This window comes from Aquarana catesbeiana, linkage group LG03 (genome assembly GCF_042186555.1).
Source record: "Aquarana catesbeiana isolate 2022-GZ linkage group LG03, ASM4218655v1, whole genome shotgun sequence".
In the NCBI taxonomy this organism is placed as follows: domain Eukaryota; kingdom Metazoa; phylum Chordata; class Amphibia; order Anura; family Ranidae; genus Aquarana; species Aquarana catesbeiana.
The window spans coordinates 456,234,704-456,247,696 of NC_133326.1; positions in this window are offsets into that span (position 1 = coordinate 456,234,704).

A 12,993-nucleotide genomic window follows, 5' to 3' on the forward strand; every position below is an offset into this window, starting at 1 on the left:
GGGAGAGGGGGGGTATGCCATAAAGAGGAGGCAACATAACGAATAACATAAACAATAATGCTGAGAACTTCACTTTTTTCCGCATGGGATCACTGTGTAAGTCAACTCCCATAACAGGACAGTTATGGTTTGGGGCCCAATTGGCCCGTGGAAGGGTGGCAGGCATCTCTAGATGCGTTTAAACCTGGAATTTTAGGGGGGGGGGTGAGGGTGAACGTTGCCGTACACAGTGAGACCAGGGGAGCATAACCGTATAGAAAAAAAAAAAACTGTGTTCAAACAGGTATTGCCTGATATAATGATAATGATTCTGAGAACTGAGAACAGTCAAAACATATAACATTATACATTACGTGATGCCGTAAAAGGGAAGGTAGAAAACCTGAGAAGGGACAAGTTGATACTCTGTCCGTAGGTTATATTAGGTAGCCCGCAATGGCGGTTGCAATGTTCAGTTCAGCGAGGAGTGAAGCGATGTTGGTCCGGGTATGAAGATCTGAAGCGTTTGGGGGAATCTTTGCGTGGACTTCGTTGGTCCAGGGAGCGGTTGAGTGGGGTGCCCTTGGAGGGGGTTTGCTGTTGAGTGTTGGAGAGTAACGATCGCACGTATGCTTCCGCTTCTGGTGGGTCCTGGAAGGATAGCTGTTCACCACTGGGTGTCTTGAGGCGTAGGGTGGCTGGGAATGCTAGAGTGAATTTTATTTGTTGCTTGAAGAGTTCTGTGCATATCTGTTGGAAGGCTTTGCGTTTTTTTGAGACCTCGATGGAGTAGTCGGTGAAGATCAGAACCCTCACACCATCAATTTGGAGTGTGCGGGTTTGTCTAAATTTTTGGAGGATGAGAGCTTTGTCGGAGTAGTTTAGATATTTAGCAATGATGGGGCGAGGATTCTTGCGCTCTTCATTGTATGGTCCCATTCTGTGGGCGCGTTCTACCGTGCAGGGGCTCGTTATGCCTAGCGCCTCAGGGATGCGTCGGGAGCAAAGGTCTGATAAGGCAGAAGATTGTAGCGATTCGGGTATCCCCACGAATCGCAGGTTGCTCCTTCTGGACCTATTTTCCAAATCATCAAGTTTTTGTATTATGTATTGATTTGTCTTGTCCTGCGCTTGTTCTGTGGCTTGGGCTTGGTACATCTCTTCTTCCATGTTTGAAAGGCGATGTTCTAGCTCATGTAGCCTGGTGTTATGCTCTCCTAGCTGGGCCTTAATTTGCTTCATCCCCGCATTTACAGCGTTTTCCACAGATGTTGAGATCATGGGGGACAGGAGAGCTGCCACTGCCTGTGCTATGCGCTCTGTAGCATGGTCCCCTGTGAGCTGTGGAGAGGGGGCTGATAATTGAAAGGCCTGAGAGAGAGGGGCCTGAGGAGAGACGGATTGTGGCTGTGGTTGAGCTTGGGAGGCCTGAGGAGATGTGTGTGGGGCTGCACTGCCACTTACTTCCATGTCTGCCGGCTGGGCGCCTGTGTGCAGGTCCGTGTAGGCCGAAGCCGGGGCCTCGATTTGCGGCTGGGCCGGCGGCGCCGTCTGGGCCGTGTTGGTACGGGGGTCGCGGAGTTCTACAAAACGGTCCATGTATTGGGTGCTGGAGCCCGAGTTGCTTGAGGGTGGATGCGGGCTTCTGGGCCGGTTTTTTATGCAGATTTTTGTCCTGGTTGCGAGAGCTGTGAGGAGAGACAGCTACTCCATGCGGCGCCGGAACCGGAAGTAAAGATGCTTTTCCGTCAAGGAGGCATACCAAATACTTTCCCAGGCCAACGAGAGCAACAGGGAGCTCTCTTTTTTGGATTCCCTTTCAAACTCCGATTCTGAGTCGGACATAAATTATGAGCCAGTCCTCAGTAGTGGAACACTGAGTGACTCAGAGCAGGAAGATATTCAGCCCACCAAACGAAGGCATTCTGATGAGGAGGCAGTGGCATCCACCAGCACCACAGTGCCATCCACCAGCACCGCAGTGCCATCTACCTGCACCGCAGTACCTCAGCAAGAAAGGCCAAGGACCCATGCCAGCCTTCCCTATGCCCTTCAGAACCTCTTGTGGCTTCCTCCTAATTCAGGAGAAGCCAACGTTCCCCCTTTCACTGCCCAGACAGGAGTCCAGGTGGACACGGAGAATTTTTCCCCAATCAATTTTTTTGATTTAATTTTTACAGAGGACATGCTATCAACAATTGTGGCCCAGTGCAACCTTTATGCACAGCAATTTATTTAAAATAATCCAACGTCCTATTATGCCCGTCCTTATGACTGGAGAGACCTAACGGTGGAGGAGTTGAAGGTTTTTTTAGGCCTCACATTTTGTATGGGACTCACCAAAAAAACATTTTGAATTCCTATTGGTCAACCCACCCCATCCACCACATGCTATTCTTCTCCAAGGTAATGCCCAGAACCAGATACCAAATGATAATGAGGTTCCTTCATTTCAGTGATAATTCCCAGTGCCCTCCCCGAAATGACACAAATTATGACAGGCTTTTCAAAATTCGGCCACTTCTAAATTATTTTTCTGAAGTATTCCCTCAGCTGTTTACCCCGGACATATGTGTGGATGAGTCCCTTGTTAAATTTAGTGGCAGGCTTAAAATCAAACAATTTATTCCCAGCAAAAGGGCCCGCTATGGGGTGAGGGTATACAAATTATGTGACCGGGTACATATATGTCAAATTATGTCACAGGGTACATATATGCCTACAAAGTGTACAAAGGAAAGGACACCCAGCTGCAAACCCCTAATTGCCCAGACTACTTGGGATCAAGTGGGAAAATTGTTTGGGACCTCATATACCCCCTACTGGAGAAAGGCTACCATTTATACGTAGACAACTTCTACACATCTCTGCCCCTGTTCCACAACCTTCACCAGAAGAAGACACCAGCATGTGGCATCATAAAAAAAAAACTGGAAGGGCTTTCCTCAAAGTCTTGTCAATAAGAAGTTGAGAAAAGGAGAAACGGCAAGTCTGCGAAACAAGGAGCTTTTGTCAGTGAAGTGGAGGGACAGAAGGGATGTCTTCGATCTACAATGATACCTTTGTGGAAATCCCCACAAGGAATGGCCCCATACAAAAACCAAAATGCATCTATGAATATAATTTGTTCATGGGGGGAGTCGACTTCAATGACCAAATGCTGGAACCATACCTTGCCACAAGATGGACTTATCATTGGTATAAAAAAGTTGCAATTTATTTTTTTCAATTGGCCATATACAACACATATGTCATTTACCGCAACTCCACCCAAAACCCCAAACGCTTCCTTGGCTACCAGGAGGAAGTTTTCACTGCCCTTATATTTCCGAACGGCCCACCAGAAAACATCCGATCAGATGTTCTTAGTTAACTCTCCGAATGCCACTTTCCAGATAAACTCCCTCTCAGACCAACAGGCCAACAACGTCAAAAAAAAGTAAGGTGTGTACCAGAGCAGGAGTCAGAAAAGACACATCTTATTATTATGCCCAATGTCATTCCCAACCAGGCCTCTGCATAGGTGAATGTTTTCGCCGTTACCATACTTCAATAAATTATTAGTGAAGTATGGTAAACGTAATCCTTAGTTCCTGCCTTCACACACCTTCACACCCCTTATGCCACTGCCTGCTCTGTAACTGACCCTGGCTTGTTACTCGACCACGCTTCTGTCTGCTGATTCTGTACATACCTCTGCCTGATCTGGAACTGACCCTGGACTGTTATTTGACCATGTTTCTGCCTAACAATTCTGTACATACCTCTGCCTGATCTGGAACTGACCATGGACTGTCTGACCATGTTTTTTGCCTGCCTCATGGACTGATCTTGTACCCTGCTACTGGACTAGTGGGATTCAACACAGGGGTCTCACATATGTGAGTGGCTCCAGAATTGATTTTCTGGATGAAGAAAACTATTTTATTTGTTTTCTCATTCCTAGATTAGGGTCTGGGGACTCGGAGGCTTCAAAGAGATTTGGGTGGGAGAAGCCTCTACCCCTGTCCCCATTCTGTCCTGAACAAGACCCTACTTCTGCCTGCACTGACCCTGGACTTTATATGGACAGTATCCCTGCCTGCTGTTTGGACAATTGTGTTCACAGTTGCTGACCAAGTCCCTGCCTGCTGCCTGAACCAGTGCTATGCTCCTGTGTACAACTGCACTACTACAACCACAGGTAATCTTTTGTTTATGCTTTGCTCAGCATAATGTATTTTTGGGTGTAATTCTTGGTATGTGCATGCTATGTGTCCCTGGAATTACTACCAGGACCAATATTTTTGGCACTACTGACAATATCTCTGCCTGTACTGACCCTAGACTTTATATGGAAAGTATCCCTACCTGCTGCTTGGACAATTGTGTTCACCGTTGCTGACAAAGTCCCTGCCTGCTGCCTGGACCAGTGCTATGCTCCTGTGTACAACTGCGCTACTACAATTACAGGTAATCTTTTGTTTATGCTTTGCTCAGCATAATGTATTTTGGGGTGTAATTCTTGGTATGTGCATGTTATGTGTCCCTGGAATACCTGACGGTGTTCCTTGCATATTGGATCTCTGTATGTGGCCAGGCTGTGTAGAAGTCTCACACATGTGGTATCGTAGTACTCAGGAGGAGTAGCAGAATGTATTTTGGGGTGTCATTTTTTCTATCTAAATACTATGTGTTGGAAATATCTTATAAATGGACAACTTTGTGTAAAAAAAATGCTTTTTTAATTTTTTTTCCACAATTTCCAAAAACTTCTGGAAAAAAATGAACCGTTTAAAAGACTCATTATGTCTCACAGATTATTCGTTGAGGTGTTATATTTCCAAAATGGGGTAATTTTGTGGGTGTTTCCATTGTCCTGGTGCTCCAGGGCTTTCAAAAGTGTAATAGGTGGTTGAGAAATTAGATGTGTAATTTTTGCTCCTAGAACACCTGATGGTGCTCCCTGCATGTTGGGCCTCTGTATGTGGCCACGCAGTGAAAAAGTCCCATATATGTGGTATCATAATACTCAGGAGGAGTAGCAGACTGTAGTTTGGGGTGTCATTTTTGCTATCTAATTGCTATGTGTTGGAAATATCTTATAAATGGACAACTTTGTGAAAAAAATGCATTTTCATTTTTTTTCCCACATTTTCCAAAAACTTCTGGAAAAAAATGAACCATTCAAAATACTCATTATGCCTCATAGATTATACGTTGGGGTGTTAGCTTTCCACAATGGGGTCATTTTGAGAATGTTTCCATTGTCCTGGTGCTCCAGGGCCTACAAAAGTGTAATGCCCCGTACACACGATTGGACATTGATTGGACATTCCGACAACAAAATCCATGGATTTTTTCCGATGGATGTTGGCTCAAACTTGTTTTGTATACACATGGTCACACAGAGAACGCGGTGAAGTACACCACGTACGACGAGACTAGAAAAGGCCAGTTCAGAACCAAGTGCGGCACCCTTTGGGCTCCTTTTGCTAATCTCGTGTTAGTAAAAGTTTGGTGAGAGACGATTTGCGCTTTTTCAGACTCGTGGTTTTCAGATCATTTTCTGCTGTTCAGTTTGTGCTTGTGGGTTTGAATCTGCTCTTCAGTGCGTGCAGCGAGTACCATTGACTTGTCATTGTGTTCTTGTTCGTTCGTTACTGTTTTTCAGGTCGCTCTTCACAGGCCTTGCTGTTCTTCAGTGCGTTCTGTTACTTCATTCTGAGCAGCCAACCATTTTCTAGCCATGTTGCATATACGTACTCCTCGTAGAGTTCGTGCTGTGCGGGGGCTTGGTGTTGGGGTCCTGACCTTGACACAAGTCCAGTCCATGAACAGGGTGGGGAGGAGTTCATGGACCAAGAATTGGTTGCTTCAGCGTGACCAGTTCTGTCATATGCCTTTGCTCTGTGAGATCCATGAGAATAATCCTGATGATTTCAGGAACTTTCTCCGGATGACGGACCCCGTATTTCACCGTTTGTTAGCTTTGCTGACCCCTTATATTAGCAGGCAGGATACCTGCATGAGGCAAGCCATCACTCCGGAGCAGAGGCTAGTCACCACCCTGCAGTACTTGGTGACAGGGAGAAGCCTGCAGGACTTGAAGTTCTCGACAGGCATCTCCCCCCAGGCTCTGGGGATCATTATCCCAGAGACCTGTTCTGCCATCATCCAGGTCCTGCAGAAGGAGTATATGAAGGTAAGATTTTTATCCTTTAATATCACATTTTATTGTATATAATGTTTGATAATATATTTTATTTCTTTCCTCATTCCCTAATTACCATGATTGTAATATGCTGTGAATGTCCCCTTTGTCCTCATGCATGCTGGATTTTTATGTAATTATTATTTTGCTCCTTCATACATATTTGCCTTCACTTACCTCCCCAGCATGGTCTACAGGCCCTATATTCACCTCATGTAGTCACTTAACAATGTATTTTGTCAGCTCCATAGTAGTGCTTTACCCCAAACCCCCCTAAAATTTAAGGAAATGTGATTGGTGCTTAAAATTCATGCCGAGTTCCAGAGGCTTTTTTTTGGGGTCCCCAAATCATTTGGAACCCTCCCCCCAACTGCTAAGTCAACTGATACCAATTCTCTATCTATCCTTAATCATCTATCTGCTGACTTTGCCAAACCCATACACACTATACCCACCTCTTTAGTGGTCAGATTTATGGATGAATTCCCCAAAGCATGTAGTGCAAGGGCCTGCCTGAATACTTTCAAATGGTACTGTTTAATGTTTTTGTATACTATTTTTATCTTGCTAGCTAATAGCAGAATGTCCAAATGTGCTAAAATGTGTACAGTGTGTATTTATATCTTTGTATTATGACACTTCTTACCCATCCAGTGAGCTGCCAATAGTGTAACTAAGGAGGGGCTGTTCAAAGTAATACCCATTATTTAGGCATTCATCTCTCAACGAAGTGGAGAGGGTTACCTGTCCAAGAGTCCCCCCCCTATAATGTTAGAAATGGCCCATGAGAGGGGGGGAATATGATCGTTGTACCTTATACTTGGGTCTTTAAAAATTCCCATAAATAAATGTTATCTTGATGTTGGCCAAGAATGTTTGTGTCTAATCTGCTTTCCATGTTTATGTGCAAAAAGACAAATTTTTTTTGTTTTACTCCAGTTTCCTTCCACGCCACAGGAATGGCAGACTGTGGCCTCCCACTTTGCCCAGCAGTAATTGATGGGAAACACGTCCACATCGTCCCACCACCCAACTCGGGGTCATACTATTATAATTATAAGGGGTTTAATAGTATTGCGATGTTGGCGGTGGTGTCGGCTACTTATGAATTTCTGTATGTGGACATGAGGAAGAATGGCCGGATGTCAGATGGTGGAGTCATCACCCAGTCGGAGTTCTACAGGCGTCTCCAGAATGGCAGCTTGGACTTGCCACCTCCAGAAGACAATGTGGAAGGACTCCCATTCGTCTTCATTGCGGATGAAGCCTTTGCGCTGGGGGACCATCTTATGCGGCCATTCTTGATGAGGACCCTCACCCTGGACCAGAGGGTATTTAATTCCCGGCTGGCCAGAGCCAAAAGAGTGGTGGAGAACACATTTGGAATCATGGCCAGCTGGTTCTGCCTATTTCTTACACCCATACATATGGCGGAGTATAAACTGAATCATATTATCCTGGCGTGCTGTGTTCTACACAACTTTTTACGGAAACATTCTGCCAACTATGCTAGCTCAGTTGGGCCTGAGGCCAGAATTCAAAATGAACCAACCCTGACGGTGCTTGAAAGTGGCCGTCCTGGCTTGCCCTCCCTGAGTGCCCATGATGTCTGGCTAAGATACCTTGAATTCTTTGCGGGTAGGGGGGCTATCAATATGCCAGACAATGTGTGAAACCTTTTTCAAATAAAAAAAAAATTAAGCAAATCTTTGGTAACATTTACTGCTTGTGTTTGTTTTAGCTGACCCTGACAGAAATGTGTTGAGTCCTGAAAATGACGTGATTGTGTAACCTTACAAAGCACTGTTGGGTGTTATTTACTAAAGGCAAAGACACTTTGTACTACAAGTGCACTTGAAACTGCACTTGTAGTGCAAAGTGGATTTGCCCTTAGGAAATAACACTCATTGTCACAGAAAGCAGCAAGTAGAGCACCACAAAAGTGTTGGAGCGTTGAGACAATAATCCACACATTCTTGATTAACAATCTTTTTAATACCTGTACAATCACATGTGCATTTAGAAAAGGTTTTTAAAACAAACCAACTTGTTTGTTGTATAACAATTTTTGGGGTGGCATTAGAAAAAGTAGAAATGTCCATTTAAGATAAAACAGGCATGTTTAAAACCAACAAGAAAGACACAAATCTTGAACTTTCAAAGTTCACATTAGGTAGAACTTGAAATCAATATCAGACATGAGTATTTAGGAACTGTGTTTGATATTGCGTTCAGATGGGGTGAAGTCACCCCAGGAAAAGCCAAATTTTGAAGATGCACACCAATTTACAAATGTCAACATGTGCTAGCTGCCATCAAGGGGGATCAAGGGGCGTGTTTTGGGGGAGCAACCCCTTCCTCTCAGCTACTTTATTATTGAGGAAGGGGTTGCACCCCCAAAACGCGTCCATTGATCTCCCGTGATGGCAGATAGCACATGTTGACACACTGTGTGCCTCTTCAAAATTTGGCTTTTCGACTATTTGACAAAAAATGTTAACATTGTAGCACACCATAAAACAAAGGGATTTGGAGGGGTTTTAAACTTTCCCCAAAACATCAATGATGTTCTTATTTTTTTTGAAGAACATCATTGATGTTTTTCTTGATGTTTTCCAAGTCCCTATTACACCCCATGATCTCCCCAATCAGGATCTGTGCACTTTCCGAGGTGAAAGGATCTGGATCCACAACATCACTATCACCTAAAAAGATAGAAACCAAAAAAAACATGTATTATAAATATGCCGGCATCCATCTCTTACCTGAGCCTGTGGTCGCCGACACTCACCTGTTGTGGTGCCAATTTCTACCACGTCTTCCAGAGTTGGGGGGTCTCTGGTCTCCTTGGATGAGGGGTGTCCTCTGAGTCTTTTCTCCCTATGTAAAAAAAAAATGGTATACTTAGCACACAGATATTTGAGGGAAGAACTATAAATATGAAACATTGCTTGGAAGTGGGGTACAATTGTCTATTTTGGCTGAGTTCCAAGATGTAGAATTTTTAGTGTCCTTTGTCAAGCTTCAATACTTTACCTGTTTTGTACAAGCTTCACAGATGGAGACACCCCTTTAGTATACACTGGAGCACCTGTGTGGGCCCCCTAATAAAAAGGGTGTTCTTGTGTCCCACACTAGTGCTCCAGCGTCCAGATGTCTAAACAGCTGCTGAGTGTCCTCGCCTCATACAGAATCTAGTTTGCATTTCATTCTAGTAACAAACCCATCTACACAACCAAATTATTTTCAGACAAGTAGGCCCTAAAAAATGTGGGCAAATGCATATGTCCAAAACAATGGTGTTTTATAGGCCGAAAGAAAAATGTTTGATACGAACGAATAATGTGCCCATGAACATGAATGTTGACATCTTAAACTGGATAACAGTTAAGAATAGCATGTGGAGCAGCACGAACGTAATGAACACAAAAAGAATAGGAACACAGCACAACTACTTACTTTTTTGCAGCACTCTCCAGATCTTTCTGCACTGCTCGAGCTCTCTTTATTTTAGGTCCGACCACCGCTTCCTGAGCTGATCTTTCGATCAACGTACCCCGAAATTCCGGTGCAGACTTTTGACCACTTTCGCCATGATCTTGGCCTTTCGGACATTGGCGTTGGGGTAAGGTCCATACTTCCCGTCATAGTCGGCCTTCTTCATTATGTCGACGCATCCTGCAGCCATCCATCGTGACGGGCGGACGCACAATCATCCGACTAGGAGCTATCTCAGCTCCCTTCCCTCTACCTCCCTACTTAGGGTACGGGTTACCAGTCTGTATTGCCCTAATTGTGTGGTCCAGTCCTCCTATTGGTATTGTCCGTCTGGGATCTGGCACCCAGGGACAATCCGCACCAGTTGGTTTAGCGGTTGATGTCCGGTGAATGGTGGTGATTGCCTTATTCTTTTGAAATTTTAATAGTAGTTGAAATGAATCAATGATATCGTGTCTAGCCCTGATGAAGCGAAAATCCTTTTGCGAAACATGTTGGCTGTTAGTCACGTATGAATTCTGATATTCACTACTGGATGGTCATATGTCTGTATATGTGTTGACATTTCTATTTTTAATTATGTCTAAATAAACATTGTTAATTTTTTATCAAACCTGTTTGATCCTCACCTACTAGACTCAGTACTTTCCTCTAAAATCCCATTTATCTGGGGGAAGGGGATCTCCCCTTTCTCCTTCTTTTTATAATTCATTATGTCGACCATCTCCAACATCTCCCCAAAGGACATATTTGATGCCTTATATCGTCTCCTTCTGGATCGGGATGTTTCAGGCTCCGGGCTTTCCTCCTCCTCATTGGTGTAAATATCAGACACCTGCTCTGACTCCACATGTGCTCTTCCCCACTGCACCGAACGAGAAGGGGTGGGGAATAGACTAGAAAGAACGTCAGGGGCGGGCGGAGTTTCACGCATGCGCAGTGTCTATAAAGCGTAACACGCGTGCGTAGTATGTACGATCTGTGAGCTTTGCACAAGTTTAGAAGACTTTAGGCTGATATTAGGGTTTGTCTTGTGTTGTGTCTTGCAGTGAAAATGGATATCTTGAAAGATAAGGACTTTATGGCAATTTTCATTGATATGTTCAGGGAGCTGCCCTGTCTATGGGAGATAAACCACCCTGAATATAAGAACCAAACAAAGAGGAAGGCAGCGCTGGATAATTTGTTGGAATTTGTGAAGACGGTGATCCCCACGGCAGACATCACCTATTTGAAGATCCTAATTGGTGGCCTGAGGAGCACTTATCTAAGGGAGCACAAGAAGGTCCAGGATTCCCAGAGATCAGGAGCAACAGATGACATTTATGTCCCCAGGCTGTGGTACTATGACAGGCTGCATTTTCTGGCAGGTCAGACTGAACCCAGGCCAGCACTCTCCAGTTTTCCTTCCACGCTTCCTTCCCCCCCAGCTGAGGCTTCTGAAGCCCAACCTGGGCCTTCCAGGCAGCAACATGTGGAGGAGCCCAGCTTGAGCCAGGTATAGCATTCCTCTAAATATTTCTGGTTGTCCCATCAATGATGTTAACTGGATGTTAGTTTGGAGTACTAATTTATGATTGTGATTGATGATGCAAAAACTACAACCATGTCCCTTTTTCATACACAGGGAAGTCTCAGCCAGGAGGTGGCTGGGCCAAGCAGGCTGCCTGATATACAGGTCCCTACCCTACACCTTCAAAGACAAAGTGTCAGGAAGATGAGTAACCTGGAGGAGGCTGCCATAGGCCTCTTTTTGAAGGCTACAGAAGCCCTGAGAAGCCCACACAGTGTGGAGGAGGACTTTGCTGGCCTAACTGCCTGCAAAATGCTGCAGATTGAGGAGGGCCAATGACTCCTGTGTGAGTCCTTAATTTTGGAAGCTCTCAATAAGGGGTTGAGGGGCCAAATAACATGTGCTACCCACATTTGTAACCTCACACATAGTCCTCCTCCTCCTCCAGGTTCTACTCCTCCTCCTCCTCCAGGTCCTACTCCTCCTCCTCCTCCTCCTCCAGGTCCTACTCCTCCTCCTGCCACATTTCCAACACCAGAGCCACAGCCAGGAAGGAAGCATGGAAAGAAGACCAGAGAGTGATGACCCTGAGTCCAGTCTGGTCTGGCAAAAGATGCAGCCCCTTTTAGTACCACAGCCTGGGGACACAGATGTCATCTGCTGCTTTCCGGATCTCTGGGACTTCTGGTCCGGACTGTATTCCCTTAGATATGGACTCCTCAGGCCACCAATTTTGCAGGAAAAGATTTGATGTCTGCCCTGGGGGTCCAAGGCTTCGCCAATTTCTGATGTTTCTCCAGCGTTGCCTCCCTCTTTGTTTGGTTCTGAGCCCTTAATAATAGTATTTTTTGTTTCAATTATACTCGCCTATGTGTGTTTTCCTTACAAAAGGACAGTTTGTGAGGATTCAGGTACATTTCAAAAATACAATGTAAAATTAACAAGAGACACCAACACCAAGCAACCTTCTTGAGATTAAATAATACAAGATAATAATGGTGTTGTGGTAACTTGACACACAAAACAAACAAAAAAATATTATGGAGTAAAACAAAAATAAAATAAAACAAAGATCAGCCTTGAAAAAAATACAAACCAAAAAAAAAAAAAAAACAGCCTTGAAAAAAAAAAAATAAAACAAAAAAAAAGAAATTTTGTCAGATGTGACAAATCCAAATATATTGAGGGAATCACGATAAATAATAAAGAAAGAAGTTTGTGAGAAGTCTGTGTGAATATGAGCAGCAAAACTACTTCATTCTGCTCACATTATAAAGAAGAAGAGAGTGCGCTGTAGTAAACCATTTTTTACATTGCAGCGTGACGAAAGTGCATCCATTGCAAACGCTAATTTTACCAGACCGAGCTGTTCTGTCTGGGAATTTCTTCTGAGCATTCATGGCACTTTGTGCGTCGGAACTGGCTACACACGGTCGGAATTGACGAGATCGGATTTTGTTGTCGGAAAATTTTATAGCCTGCTCTCAAACTTTGTGTGTCGGAAAATCCGATGGAACATGTCCGCTGGAGCCCACACACGGTAGGAATGTCCGACAACACGTTCCTATCGGACATTTTCCATCGGAAAATCTGACCGTGTGTACGGGGCATAAGAGGTGGTTGAGAAATGAGATGTGTAATTTTTGCTCCTAGAACACTTGATGGTGCTCCCTGCATGTTGGGCCTCTGTATATGGCCAGGCAGTGAAAAAGTCCCACACATGTGGTATCACTATACTCAGGAGGAATAGCAGAATGTATTTTGGGGTGTCATTTGTGGTATGTACATGCCATGTGAGAGAAATAAGCTA